The sequence below is a fragment of the Amborella trichopoda genome, chromosome 3 (genome assembly GCF_054954075.1).
Source record: "Amborella trichopoda isolate Santa Cruz 75 chromosome 3, AtrichopodaSantaCruz75HAP2 v2.0, whole genome shotgun sequence".
In the NCBI taxonomy this organism is placed as follows: domain Eukaryota; kingdom Viridiplantae; phylum Streptophyta; class Magnoliopsida; order Amborellales; family Amborellaceae; genus Amborella; species Amborella trichopoda.
The window spans coordinates 27,067,792-27,083,639 of NC_142338.1; the positions used below are offsets into that span (position 1 = coordinate 27,067,792).

Sequence of the window (15,848 nt, forward strand, 5' to 3'; positions counted from 1 at the left end):
CACTAGGATAGTCGTGGGTAAGTGTTTTAAGATTTACTTTTATCCTTCATTGTTCTTTGCATTTTTTGGTCATTTATTGATTTTAAGTCAAGGACAAGACATTGGGGTTGCCAGGGGTGAAATTCATCGACCCCAATAGATTTGTTGATTTTCCTTGGTTCATTTTTTGTTTCATTTTAAATTTTGTTGACTTTATGGTTTGGTGTTAGCTTTATAATTTTTTTAACCAAAGAATGTTCATGCCAAGGTTTTTAATGTATCATTGTTTTTGTCTCCGTTCTTTGTTATATTTTTAATAACTAGTTCTTAATTCAATGCTTGATTTTGGGGTCAGGGGTGAAATTCGTATGTCCCAATTTTATTTCCTCTTTTGGTTGTTTGATTCGAAACGATACAAAATATTTTTGGCCTAATTGCTAGTTTTTAGTTTTATAATCCTTAACTACAGTTCATGACTGAGTTGTTTCAAGTGTCTTTTTGCTCGCTTTGGTTTTTGCCTTGGTTTTTTTTATTGTTTAGCCTAAGATATATTTTAACTCAATAACTAGACTTTGGTGTTAAAGGTGAAATCCGTAGATCCTTATTGAATTTGGTGTTTTTCCTTTCACTTGTTGTTTGATTTTAAATTATCATAACTTTATATACATTACAAGTTATTATTTCTTTTTATTGTTACAAATCAAAAGATATTCATTTATTAGTTTTTTTAATATACCATTTCATTTTCCTTGGTTCTTTTATTGGTTGGGATTACTTTTGTTTCAATTTAATAAAAAACATTTTGGGATCAGGGGTGAAATCCGTAGATCCTTATTTATAAGTCCATTTACTTTTCTATTTTTTGTATTTCAGTTGAAATTATTCATAACTTTATTTGACTTCTTAGTTGATATATATATATATATATATATATATGCCCAAGGAGATTCATGACTTAATTTTTTTAGTACATCCTTTCATCTTACATGGTTACGAGTAATCTTTAATATAACTTGTGCTTCACTTTATTGACTTGACTTAGGTTGCAGGGGTAAAGTTTGTAGATCCCATTAACTATTTTCCATAGTTTGTATAATCTATTAGTTGATATTCATTTTTAAATTTTAAGCCAAAAAGATATTTCATGATCGAGATTTTTAATGTACCACTTTGTTTGTCATGGTTCTTTACATTGTCTGGCACTAGGATATTTGTGCCTAAGTGTTTTAAGATTTCTTTTTATCCATCTTTGTTCTTTACATTATTTGATATTATTTTGGTTTTAACTCAATGACAAGACTTTGAAGCCAGCGGTAAAATCCGTCGACCCTCAAAGATTTGTCGATTTTAGGATTAGGGGTGATATCTGTATATCCCAATTTTATTAGCCTATTTTGTTTCTTCTTTTGGTTATATCATAAGAAAAAGTATATTATTGTCTTGGCTTAATTGGTATTTTTTTAGTTTTATAATACTAAACGATAATTCGTAACTGAGTTATTTCAAGCGTATCCTTTTACTCACCCGTTTGTTTGCATAACCTAAGATATATCTTAACTCAATAACTAGACTTTGAGGTCAAGGGTTTAAGCCATAGATCCTTCTTGAATTTGATATTTTTCCTTTATCTATTTATTCTTTGATTTTAAATTATCTTTATAAAGATAGTATTTCTTTTTATTGTTACAAGTCAAAAGATAATCATCACTTAGTTTTTTACAATACAATTTCATGTTCTTTTTGGATTGCTTATGTTTCAATTTAATTAAAAATGTTTTGGGTTTAGGGGTGAAATATGTGGAACTCTTTTTATACGTTTGTTTACCTTTCGATCTTTTGTTATTTAGTTGAATTGTTCAAACTTTGTCTGACTTTTTACTTGATATTCCTTTTTATTTCTAAACATAGGGATATTCATGACTTAGATTATTATTATATCCTTTCATTTTTCATGGTTACGTGCATTCTCTAACATAAGCTGTATTTCAATTTATCGACTATGGGGGCCAGGGTAAAATCTGTAGATCGTTAATAACTGGTTAATTTTCATATGGATTGTTTTTGTTTTATTTGAAATTATCCGTTGTTTGTTTAATCTTTTAGTTGACATTCTTTTTTAAATTTGTAAGCCAAAAAGATATTTATGGTCAAGATTTTTAACATACCATTTTATTTGTCGTGGTTCTTTGCATTGTGTGGTACTAGGATATTCATGGCTTAGTGTTGTAAGATTTCCTTTTATCTGTCTTCGTTCTTTACATTATTTGGCAATATTTCAATATTAATTCAATGACTAGACTTTATAGCTAAGGGTGAAATTCGTCGACCCCAGAGATTTGTCAATTTTCTTTCTAATTTCATTTGTTTCATTTTAAATTATTATAATTTTACTTATTTTGTGGATTGGTATTTCTTTTCTATTTTTTAAGCTAAAGAGTATTCATGACTATTTTTTTTTTTATGTATCATTGTCTTTGTCCCCATCATTTGTATTATTTCAATTACTTGGTCTTTAATTCAATGACTAGATTTTGAGGTCAATCGGTTAAGGGTGAAATTTGAATATCCCAATGTAGTAGCCGATTTTGTTTACTCTTTTGGTTATTTGATTCGAAACGATACATAATGTTGTTAGCTTAATTGGTATTTTTTTAGTTTTCTAATATTAAACGATAGTGCGTAACTGAGTTATTTCAAGTGTCACTTTAGTTGCTCCGGTTCTTTGCATAGTTTAGTCTAAGATATATTTTAACTCATTAACTAGACTTTGTAGTCAGGGATGAAATCCGTAGATCCTTATTGAGTTTGCCTTTTTTGCTTTATCTTTTTATTGATTGATTTTAAATTATCAATACTTTATAGAACATTACAGGTTATTATTATTTTTTGTTATTGCAAGTTAAAAGATATTCATCGTTTAGTGTTTTTTAGTACATCCTTTAATCTTTCCAGGTTATGTGTATTCTTTAACATAAATTGTGTTTCAATTATGGACTAGACTTTGGGGGTAGGGCTGAAATCCGTAGATCCTCATTAACTGGTAAATTTTCTTACTATTTTTTTGTTTGATTTGAAATTATCCATAGTTTGTTTAATCTTTTAGTTGATAGTCGATTTAAAATTTTATGGCAAAACAATATTCATTATCAAAATTTTTATCATATCCCTATATTTGTCACGGTTCTTTGCATTGTTTCGCACTAGGATATTCGTAGCTAAGTGTTTTTAGATTTCCTATTATTCATCTTAGTTATTTTCATTATTTAACAATATTTCAATTTTAATTCAATGACAAGATTGAGGCCATGGGTGAGATTCGTTGACACCTAGAGATTTATTGATTGTCCTTTGGATTTTTCTTGATTTCATTTTAAATTTTTCAGAATTTTGTTGACTTTGTAGATTGGGGTTTCTTTTCAATTTTTTAGGCCAAAGAGTATTCATGACTAGATTTTTTATGTATATATCATTGTTTATGTCTCAGTTTTTTGTATTATCTTCAATACCTAGGTCCTAATTTAATGACTAAATTTTGGTGTAGGGTGAAATTCGTATATCCAATTTAGTAACAGATTTTATTTCCTCTTTTGGTTGTTTGATTCGAAACGATACATAATTTTTTTGGCCTAATTGATACTATTTTAATGTTATAATCTTAAATGATCGTTCGTAACCGAGTTATTTCACGTATCATTTTACTTGCCCTGATTTTTTGCATTGTTTAATCTAAGGTATATCTTAACTCAATAATCTAGAGTTCGGGTCATTGGTGAATTCCGTAGGTCCTACATGAATCGGGGCAGGGGTGAAATCTGTTGATCTCATTAATTAGTCAATTTTCTTACTGATTTTTTTGTTTGATTTCAAATAATCCATAGTTTTTTTATTCTATTAGTTGATTTTTCTTTTTAAATTTTTGAGCAAAAAAGATATTCATGATCGAGATTTTTAACGTACCTTTTTATTTGTCGTGCTTCTTTGCATTGTTTGACACTAAGATATTCGTGGCTAAGTGGCTTAAGATTTACTGTGATCCGTCTTGGTTATTTGCATTATTTGGCAATATTTTTATTTTAACTCAATGAAAGGACTTTGGGGCTAGGAGTGAAATAGATTTCACCCCCGATTTTCTTTCAAATTTATTTTATTTTATTTTAAATTCATCATAATTTTACTTACTTCATGGATTGGTGTTTATTTTCAATTTTTTAAGCCAAATAGTATTCATGACTAGGTGTTTTATGTATTATTATTTATCTCTCAATTCAATGACTAGATTTTTGGGTTAGGGGTAAAATCCATATATCCCAATTTAGTAGCCAATTTTATTTCAACTTTTAGTTGTTTTATTCGAAATGATACATAATTTTGTTGGCCTAATTGTCACTGTTTTAGCTTTGTAATCCTAAACGATAGTTCGTTACTGAGTTATTTCGAGTATCATTTTACTCACCCCGATTCTTTGCATTGTATAGCCTAAGATACTTCTAACTAAACTTTGGGGTAGATCCTTCTTGAATTTTGCGTTTTTCCTTTAACTTTTTGTTGTTTGTTTCGAAATTATCAAATACTTTATAACCATTACAGGTTATTATTTCTTTTTATTGTTGCAAGTCAAAAGATATTCATAGCTTAATTTTTTACTATATCCTTTTATTTTTCTTGGTTCTTGTTATTGGTTGGCATTATTTATGTTTCACTTCAATAAAAAAACTTTTGAGGTTAGGGGTGAAATCCGTTGATCATTATTTATAAGTCCATTTGTTTTGTGTTTCAATTGAAATTGTTAACTTTGTCTGAGTTTTTACTTGATATTCTTTTTTATTTTTGGGCTTAAATGAATTCATTACTTAGGCTTTTAGTACATCCTTTCACCTTTCGTAACTGAGTTGTTTCAAGTGTCATTTTATTCGTCCCGATTCTTTGCATTGTTTAGCCTAAGATATGCCTTAACTCAATAACTAAGACTTTGGGGTCGGGTGAAATTCTTGGATCTTTCATGAATTTTTCGTTTTTCCTATCAGTTTTTGTTGTTTGATTAGATATTAACAATACCTTATTAACATTATGAGTTATTATTTCTTTTTATGGTTGTAAGTCAAAAGATATTCATAAGGTAATTTTTTAATATAAAATTTCAGTTTACTTGTTTTTTAATTGGTTGGCATTACCTAGGTTTCAATTTAATAAAACAACTTTGGGTCGGGTGTGAAATTCTTATATTGTTTTTTATAAGTTCATTTATGTTTTGATCTTAAGTTCATTTACGTTTCGATCTTTTGTGTTTCTGCTGAAATTATTCATAACTTTAACTTTGTACTTGCTATATATATATATGGAAAAGATTGGGTACGCTGACTCTCGTATTTGTTTGAAATACGCCTCATGCTATTTAATTACTCGTGTATTTGTTTGAAATACGCCTCATCCTATTTAATTCAAAATCGGTCTTCTGTAATAAATCCTTGATATACATGATACACCTGATTTCTTGTCCCCTCTCTCTCTCTAAACCTCTCATGCCTCTCTCTCTCTCTCTCTCTCTCCCATTTCACCTTCATGTCTCTCTAACCCTCTTCAACTCTCACTCTCTCTAACCCTCTGCAATCTGCTCCACCATTTCTTGCCTCTCAAACTCAACTCTCTGGAACTCTCTCTCTCTCTCTCTAAACTTTCTGCAATTTGCTCTGCCATTACATACGCCATTTCAAGGTACTGTTCAACTTCCTCTCGATCTCAACCCTCTGCAACTGTCTCTCTAACCCTCCTCACCTCGTCTCTCTCTAACCCTCCTCATCTCGTCTTTCTCTCTCTCTCTCTAAACCTCTCCCATTTTATTTTTTTCATTCAACTCTTAAGTGGGATCCTTATAGATTGCAGCCACTTCTCTAGTTCTTAGATTGCAGATTTCAGGTATGTAATAAAAAACCCCTAATTTATTGATTTTCTCTTTTAGCCTACGAAAGCCCTATTTACCCTAATCTCAAAAATCGAAATAAGCCCTTCATTAGAGTTCAGGCACTGTTATCTCTGTCTCTGTCTCCCAATCGAGCTGTAATATGCAATTAGGTATTCGAAGCAAAAAAAAAAAATCTTCTTTCATCAAGAATTAAGATTAGCATTTTGAGGTAAAGTTGTGAGGCTTCACCTATGTTACTTTTTTTGTTGAAACACTTTTTCAACGTATAATGAATCCATTGATTTCCCTAGGTTTCCTCGTAGTACATTTAGAGAGGTATTTGACAAATAGATTTTGTGAAATGCTACTGAACCCATATAAAGCTTTCTTTAACTCATACGTCCTGAAATTATTTAGATTGTGGAATGTGGTATGAATGAAGTTACTACTATGAATTAGATGTTTACACACGAGGATAACTATTATGATATGTTAAGCTTCTAAAAAATTTGGTTCTCACAAAAAAAATATAAAGATCATTGATAGCATGATGAGTACTTTGTGTCGATATAGCCCCTCATTTTAACTACATGGAAGTACTGCTCTGGTTATTTTCTACTTTGGCTTCATTGCTAGTACTTGCAAATATGAAGATGATTGCACGCACAATTTTCTTCTGATAAGTGAAGTAACATGAAGGTTTTTTATATATGGTTTCACTTGAGAATTTGATGATATCTCTATTGAAAATGGAGATAAACAAAGAAGGTAGCCTTACAGAAAGCACAAAAAAATAAAAAAGAGTACAAAATAAGTTTGTATAATTTTCAAATTCAAATTTAAAACTAAATTTATATTCCTAAATTGCAAATTTCTATGGGCATTACAAATAAAATGTTCACTACAAAATATACCATCTTTATGCAAGCATTTTGGTAGATATACTTGGTTCATCTTTCAGTCGAGAACATATCTCATTAACTGTTTATGTGCGAAATGCACTACTTTGCTTAGTTGCTTTTGAAAAGTTGGATGTTGAACCAATCAGGATGTCATTAGCTTCCACAAATAATGGAGGATACTTACACCGTAGCTGTCCGCGGTGCAACTTACAATGTAACTTAAGTACATCATGTTATCCATCCAACCCTGGAAGAATGTACTATCAGTGTCCAAAATGTACTTTTTTCCAATGGTGTGATAAAATTTGGAAGGAATGAACTACAACGTCATCCTAAGGCATCGTAATGTACAACAAAGGAATCAATCACAAGTATTGCAAGAGCATCTTATGGAGAAGTATGTTTTGATGGTCATTCAACAACAAGGTGCTTATGCCTAATGGCCTATGCAGTAGTTTTTGTGTTTCTTGTGTGTAACGAATGCGATTATTATCATACTACTTCTATTGATAAGTGTTTGATATGAATTAGAGAGTTGGTCTCGCAACTCATAAAACAATTATTATTGTTTATATTGACCTGGGAAATATTTTCTTATGGGAAGTCTTTTGTATATACGAGTATTATGTGGATTTTAACAGTGAATTCGAGTAGATATGAGTATTCCAGTTCCTATGGCCTTCTCTATAATCACCCACTCCATAACCTGTTCAAAGGAAAAACAAAACCAAAGAAGTCTAGCTCATAGGAAGATAATAAAGTCTTATCGTAGAAAGATATCTCAAAAATAATATTGATGGGCTCTTCTCGTGAAAAGTTCTAGGAGGACATGAAGATAAAACAATAAACTGGAAACCACTATGCCTTGAAAAGTAGGTTTACTTTGTTCGTTAGTTTCTTGTATCTTTTGCAATATGAAGTTATATTTCATTATGTATGAAAAAGCTTAAAATATCTCCCAATGGGAGATCCTATTTTTCGATATATTGGAGAGCAGACGTTGCCAATCCATTAGTAGTCTATTCAATCCTCAAAATGAAACCAATATGGTACCCATATTTGAACTAGTATGAGCTATAGTCAGATATAAAATTATGGATACCAAGTTGTTATTGGATGATCATCCAAAATCATCATTGAATGGAAACGATCTTACACATTCCACATAAAAAAAGAAAAAACCACAAGCATTGAAATAAAACAATGACCATTGGCAAAGTCTGAACTTTTCCTTGGCAAACCTCATAACTTTCCCATTGAAAAGACCATACGCATTCAAACTAAAGTTTTGTGCTACTCCCTCTCATGTTTTGTGTGGGAGATCAATCTATTCTTACCCACAATTTATTAAGAGGAAATAGGGTGGTTATTGCAATCCCCAAAGCAACAATAAACTTATTATGACAATAAAACGAAAACCATTACTGACATCCCCATTCATATACATCAAGAAGGATTACGGAATCTCATCCATCTATATCTAAACAAGAGAATCTCAAAAATTGCACAATCTCACGGATAAATGCATGTTAATAAAAGATCTTCGCAGTTTGAATTTGTTCAAAACAACAATAAACCACTTTTCAAATCAATTTAAAAATAACATTACTCTGGTTAAAGTCAAAGAGAGGGGGATAAATAGAAACACTTTTCAATAACTGTTGTCTGAAACAAATTCTCAACTCACCACATTCACTACAATTCACACATAAACATCGTCACTTCCTCTATCCTTTACAATACTACACCATCACTCTCGAAACATTTCCATATCACACAGTCACTACATTCACCACAGGTATGTCCATTACTCTTTAATGTCCCCTATTTCCGTACAACTCCATCAGCAAATATACGAGCTGGCGTACCCAATCCTTTTCCATATATATATATATATATAAAGCTTAAGGATATTCATGACTTTGATTTTTAATACATCATTTCATCTTTCATGGTTACTTGCATTGTCTAACATTACTTATGTTTCAATTTATTGATTGGACTTTGGGGGCAGGGGTTAAATCTGTAGATCCCCATTTACTGTCAATGTTTTTATCCCTTTTTTTGTTTGATTTGAAATTATCCGTAGTTTGTTTAATCTTTTCGGTGATATTCATTTTTAAATTTTAAGTCAAAAAGATATTCATTGTCAAGATTATTAACATATCATTTATTTGTCGTGGTTCTTTATATTGTCTAGAACTAGGATATTCGTGGCTAAGTGTTTTAATATTTTTCTTTTTATCCATCTTGGTTCTTTGCACTATTTGACAATATGTTGGTTTTAACCCAATGACATGATTTTGGGGCCAGGGGTAAAATCCGTCAACCAAGAGAATTGTCGATTTTCCTTTAGACTTACTTTGTTTTATTTAAAATTCCTTATAAATTTGCCGACTTTATGGACTGGTGTTTCTTTTCAAAATTTTAAGCTAAAGAGTATTCATGATTAGGGTTTTTATGTATCGTTATTTCTGTCTTAGTTCTTTGTATTATCTTCACAAATCATGTCTTAATTCAATTACTAGATTTTGGGATCATGGGTGAATCCCATATATCTTGATTTAGTAGTCGATTTTATTTCATCTTTTCGTTGTTTTATTCGAAATGATATATAATTTTATTGGCATAATTGGTATTTTTTTTGTTTTATAATCCTAAACATTAAGTGTCCTTTTAGTCACCCCAATTCTTTGCATCTTTTAGTTTAAGATATGTCTTAACTCAATAACTAGACTTTGGGGTCAGGGGTGAAATCTGTAGATCCTTTATGAATTTGATACTTGTCATTTCAGTTTTTGTTGTTTGACTTGAAATTATCATTACTTTATTAACATTACATGTTATTATTACATTGCAAGTCAAAAGATATTCATATGTTAGTTTTTAAATATACCATTTTAATTTCCTTGGTTCGTTTTATTAGTTGGCATTACTTATGTTTCAATTTAATAAAAACTACTTGAGGTCGAATGAAATCTGTGGATCCTTAGTTATAGGTCCATTTACCTTGTTTTAATTTCAGTTGAAATTATTCATAACTTTATCTGATTTTTTACTCGATATTCTTTTTTATTTCTAAGACTAAGAGTATTAATGACTTATTCTTTTGGAAATTTCATTCATCTTTCTTGGTCACGTGCATTCTTTAGCATAATTTAAGTTTTAATTTATTGTCTAGCGCCTTTGGGGGCAGAGGTGAAATCTATAAATCCCCATTAACTGGCCAATTTTCTTATTGATTTTCTTTGTTTGATTTGAAATTACCTATAGTATGTTTAGTCTTCTATTTGATTTTTTAAAAAAATATTTAAGCCAAAAATATTTTAATGTTCGAGATTTGTAACGTACTTGTTTATTAGTCGTGGTTTATTAAATTGTCTGACACTTGGATGTTCGTGACTAAATGTTGTAGGATATCCTTTCATCTATCTTGGTTCTTTGTATTATTTGACAATATTTTAGTTTTTAGTCATTGCAAAGACTTAAGGACCTGGGGTGAAATCCATTGACCCTCCAAGATTTGTCAATTTTCCTTCAGACTTTTTTTGTTTTTTTTTTTAAAATTCCTCATAATGTTGCTTACTTTATGGATTGATGTTTCTTTTCAAAAATTTAAGCCAAGAGTAATCAGAAATAGATTTTTTATTGATCATTATTTATGTCTTTGTTCTTTGTTTTATGTTCATTTACTATGTCTTATTTCAATGACTACATTTTGGGGTCAGGGGTGAAATCCGTATATCCCAATTTTGCAGCTGATTTTATTTCCTCTTTTGGTTGTTTGATTTGAAGCGATACATAATTTTGTTGCCCAATTTGGTACTATTTTAGTTTTGTAATCCGAAAAGTTAATTGGTGGCAGAGTTTGGGGTTAGGTGAGATAGGTTGGTCCTTCTTGATTTTAGTGTTTTTCCTTTCCGTTTTTGTTGTTTGATTTTAAATTATCAATAATTTGTATACATTAAAGGTTATTATTTAGGAAAAATTTCATATAGAACCCTAATTCCTTATATCATTTCATGGTAGGCCGTCTTTCTATTTTTTTTTCAAGCGGCATAAGGAAACCCCTAAAGATTTATTCGCACCCACTTATCTCTTATCTCCCTCTTTTATTAACTTTGGATTATAAAAATTAGCCCCAATAAATTTTTTTATACCATTTCAACCTAAAAACATTTTTAACCATTTTTTACCCTTTCCACCCATTAAAAACATTTTTGGATTGAAATGGTATAAAAATATTTTTTGGGGTTAATTTTTATGATCAAAAGTCAATAAAAAAGGGAGATAAGAGATGAGGGGTTATGGTGAAATCTTTAGGGGTTTCCTTATATTGCTTGAAACAAAAACGAAAGGAGGGTCTACCATGAAATAATACGAGGAATTAGGGTTCTATAAGAAAATTTTCCTATTATTTATCTGGTACAAGGATATTCGTGACTTAGTGCTTTAAGATTTACTTTTTTCCATTTTGATTCTTTGTATTATTTGGCAAAATTTTGATTTTAACTCAATGAAAAGACTTTGGAGACGGATGAAATCTAGCGACTCCTAGAGATTTGTTGATTTTCCTTCAGACATTTTTTGTTTTATATTTAAATTCCTCAGAATTTTGCTGACTTTATAGACCGTTATTTCTTTTTAATTTTTTAAGCAAAAGAGTAATCAAGACTAGGTTTTAATGTGTCATTGTTTTTGTCATGGTTCTTCGTATTATCTTCAATGGCTATGTCATATTTTAATGTCTAGATTTTGGTCAGGGTGAAATCCGTAAATCTCTATTTAGTAGCCAATTTTATTTTCACTTTTAGTTGTTTGATTCGAAACGATACATACTTTTTTTGGCCTAATTGGTACTTGTTTAGTTTTGTCATACTAAACGATAGTTCATGACTGAGTTATTCCAAGTGTCTTATTACTCGCCCTAGTTCTTTGCATTATTTAGCCTAAGATATATCTTAACTCAATAACTAGACCTTGGGGTTAGGGGTGAATTCCGTAGATACTTATTGAATTTGGCATTTTTCTTTTCATTCTTTGTTGTTTGATTTTAAATTATCAATATTTTATATACATTACCGGTTATTATTTATCTAGCACTAAAATATTCATGGCTAAGTGTTTTAAGATTTACTTTTATCCCTCGTGGTTTTTTACATTATTGGGCAATATTTTGATTTTAAATCAATGACAAGACTTTGGGGGCCAAGGGGTGAAATAATGAGGAATTCAATGATTTTAACTCAAGTGTCCTAAACGATAGTTTGTTACTGAGTTATTTCAAGTGTCATTTTAGTCACCCCGATTCTTTGCATTGTTTAACCTAAGATATATCTTAACTTAATAGCTAGACTTCAGGGTTAGGGGTGAAATCCGTAAATCCTAGTTCAATTTGACTTTTTTCTTTTTAGATTTTGTTGTTTAATTTTAAATTATCAATACTTTATAGACATTACCAGTTATTATTTTTCTGGCACTAAGATATTCGTTGATAAGTGTTTCAAGCTTTACTTTTATACATATTGGTTCTTTGCAATATTTGACAATATTTTGATTTTAAATCAATGACAAGACTTTGGGGCTAGGGATGAAATTCGTCTACCCCTAGAGATTTGTCGATTTTCCTTCAACTTTTTTTGTTTTATTTTAAATTCCTCATAATTTTTTTGATTTTATAAATTGGTGTTTCTTTTCAATTTTTTAATCCAAAGAGTATTTATGATTAGGTTTTTTATGTATCATTGTTTCTGTCACAATTTTTTGTATTATCTTCAATAAATAGGCTTTAATTCAATGACTAGATTTTGGGGTCAGAGGTGAAATCTATATATCCCAAATTTGTAGCCAATTTTATTTCTACTTTTAGTTGTTTCGTAATTCAATGACTAGATATTGGGGTCAGAGGTGAAATCCATATATCTTAAATTTGTAGCCAATTTTATTTCCACTTTTAGTTGTTTTATTTGAAATGATACATAATTTTATTGGCTTAATTGATATTTATTTAGTTTTGTATTCCTAAATGATAGTTCGTGACTGAATTATTTCAAGTGTCTTTTACTCGTCCATGTTCTTTGCATTGTTTAGCTTAAGATATATCTTAAATTAATAACTAGACTTTGGGGTGGGGTGAATTCCGTAGATCCTTTTTCTATTTGACATTTTTCCTTTTCGTTTTTGTTGTTTGATCTTAAATTATCAATATTTTACATACATTGCAGGTTTTAATTTTTAACTTAATACTAGGATATTCGTGGCTAAGTATTTTAAGATTTACTTTTATCCATTTTGGTTCTTTGCATTATATTACAATATATTGATTTTAACTCAATGGCAAGACTTTAGGGGCAGGGTGAAATCCGTTGTACCCAAAGATTTGTCGATTTTCCTTCTGACTTTTTGTTTCATTTTAAATTCCTCATAATTTTGCTAATTTTATAGATTGTTGTTTCTTTCAATTTTGAAATCAAAAGAGTATTCATGAGTAGGTTTTTTTTGTATCATTGTTTATGTCACAATTCTTTGTATTACTTTCAATAATTAGGCCTTTTTTTAATGATTAGATTTTGGGGCCAAGAATGAAATTCATATATCCCAATTTAGTAGCCAATTTTATTTCCACTTTTAGTTAATTTATTCGAAACGATACATAATTTTATTCGCCTAATTGGTATTTTTTTAGTTTTGTAATCCTAAACGATAGTTCATGACTGAATTACTTCAAGTGTCGTTTTCTCGCCCTTGTTATTTGCATTGTTTAGCTAATATATATCTTAAATCAATTCCTAGACTTTGAGGTCAGGGGTGAATTCCATAGGTCCGTGAATTTGGCGTATTTCCTTTCCATTTTTATTGTTTGATTTTAAAATTTCCATATTTTATATACATTACAGGTTATTATTTATATGGCACTATGATATTCGTAGCTAAATGATTTAAGATTTACTTTTATGCATCTTGTTTCTTTGCAATATTAGACAATATTTTAATTTTAGCTCAATGACAAGACTTTGGGGCTATGGTTGAAATCCGTCGATCCCCAATGATTTATCGATTTTTCTTCATACTCTTTTTGTTTCATTTTAAATTCCTTATTTTTTTGCTGAATTTAAGGATTGGTGTTTCTTTTCAATTGTTTAATCCAAAGAGTATTCATGACTAGGCTTTTTACGGATTGGTAATTTTTTAGTTTTGTAGTTCTAAATGGTAGCGTGTGACAGAGTTATTTCAAGTGTCTCTTTACTCTCCCTTGTTATTTGCATTGTTTAGTTTGAAGATATATCTTACCTCAATAACTAGATTTTGGGGATAAGGTTGAATTTTGTAATATTTATTGAATTTGGCGTTTTTTGTTTATGTTTTTGTTGTTTGATTTTAAATTATTAAAATTTTGTGTACATTACTTGTTATTATTTCTTTTTTATTATTGGAAGTCAATAGATATTCATCGCTTAGTTTTTTAATATTCCATTTTATTTTCTTTAGTTCTTTTTATTTTCCTTGGTTCTTTTTATTGGCTAGGATTGTTCTTTTTTTTAATAAAAAGATTTTAGGGTTAGGGGTGAAATCTGTGGATCCTTATTTATTGATCCATATATTTTTCGATCTTTTTGTGTTTTAGTTGAAATTATTCATAACTTTGTTTGACTTTTTACTTGATATTTTATTTTATTTTATTTTTAAACCTAAGTTTATTTATGATTTAGAGTTTTCGTACATCCTTTCATCGTACATGGTTACATGCATTTTCTAGCATAACTTGTGTTTCAATTTATCAATTAAATTTTAGGGGCAGGGGTGAAATATGTTGATCTTCATTAACTAGTCAATTTTCATATTGATTTTTTTTAGTTTGTTCCAACTTTTAGTTAATATTCCTTTTTTGGTCAAGAGTTTTAACGTATCTTTTTAGTTGTTGTAGTTCTTTGCATTGTTTGGCACTAGGTTATTAGTGGCTAAGTGTTTTAAGATTTCCTTTTATCCATCTTTTTTTTCGCCATTGTTTGGCAATATTTCGACATTAATTCAATGATAAGACATATTGAGGCTAGGGTGAAATCCGTCGACCCCTAGAAATTTGTCAATTTTTATTGAACTTTATTTGTTTCATTTTTTATTCATCATAATTTGACCGATTTTATGGATCGGTCATTCTTTTCCATTTTTTGAGCCAAAGAGTATTCATGACTAGGCTTTGTAAGTATCATTATTTCTGTCTTGGTTCTTTGTATTATTTTCATTAACTAGGTCTTAATTCAATCATTAGATTTTACAGTCAGAGGTGAAATCCGTATATCCCAATTTAGTAGCCGATTTTATTTTCTCTTTTGGTTATTTCATTCAAAACAATATATAATTATATTAGCCTAATTGGTATTATTTTAGTTTTATAATCCTAAAGGATAATTCGTAGTTGAGTACTTTCAAGTGTCATTTTATTTGCCCCGGCTCTTTGCATAGTGTAGCATAAGATTAACTCAATAACTAGATTTTGGGGTCAAGGGTGAAATTCGTAAATCCTTATTGAATTTGGTTGTTTTTTCCTTTATCTTTTTGTTGTTTGATTTTCAATTGTGAATGCTACCTAAACATTATAGGTTATTATTTCTTCTTATTGTTGCAGGCCAAAAGATGTTCATCGCTTAGCCATTTCATTTTCCTTTAGGACTACTTATATTTCAATTTAATTAAAATTTTTTCAGGTCATCAGTGAAATCTGTGGATCCTTTTTTTATAAGTCCATGTACCTTTTGATTTATTGTGTTTCTGTTAAACTTATTCATAGCTTTGTCAAACTTTTTGCTTAATATTCTTTTTAATTTTTATACCTAAAGATATTCTTGACTTAGATTATTAGTTCATCTTTTCTTCTTTTGTGGTTACATGTATTCTCTAGTGTAACTTGTGCTTCATTTTATCAACTAGACTATTGGGCTAGAGTAAAATTTGTAAGTCCCCATTAACTGATCTATTTTCTTACTTATTTTTTGTTTGATTTTAAATTATCCATAGTTTGTTTAATCTTTTAGTTGATATTCCCTTTTTAAATTTTTAAGCCAAAAAGT

General features: G+C 29.6%; 1 long non-coding RNA gene across 7 annotated transcripts in view; it reads left to right on the forward strand.

Moving 5' to 3' along the window:
• Positions 1–15,848, forward strand: part of LOC148782827 (uncharacterized) — a 60,579-nt gene that overhangs the window by 10,756 nt on the left and 33,975 nt on the right. For 3 of the 7 annotated variants that reach the window (XR_016051029.1, XR_016051023.1, XR_016051024.1), the window contains one exon: positions 6,927–7,393. The exons of the other annotated variants lie outside the window; for them this stretch is intronic. This is a non-coding gene — a long non-coding RNA (uncharacterized LOC148782827). Of the gene's footprint in view, positions 1–6,926; positions 7,394–15,848 lie in introns of those variants that run through there. 7 annotated transcript variants of the gene reach the window in all.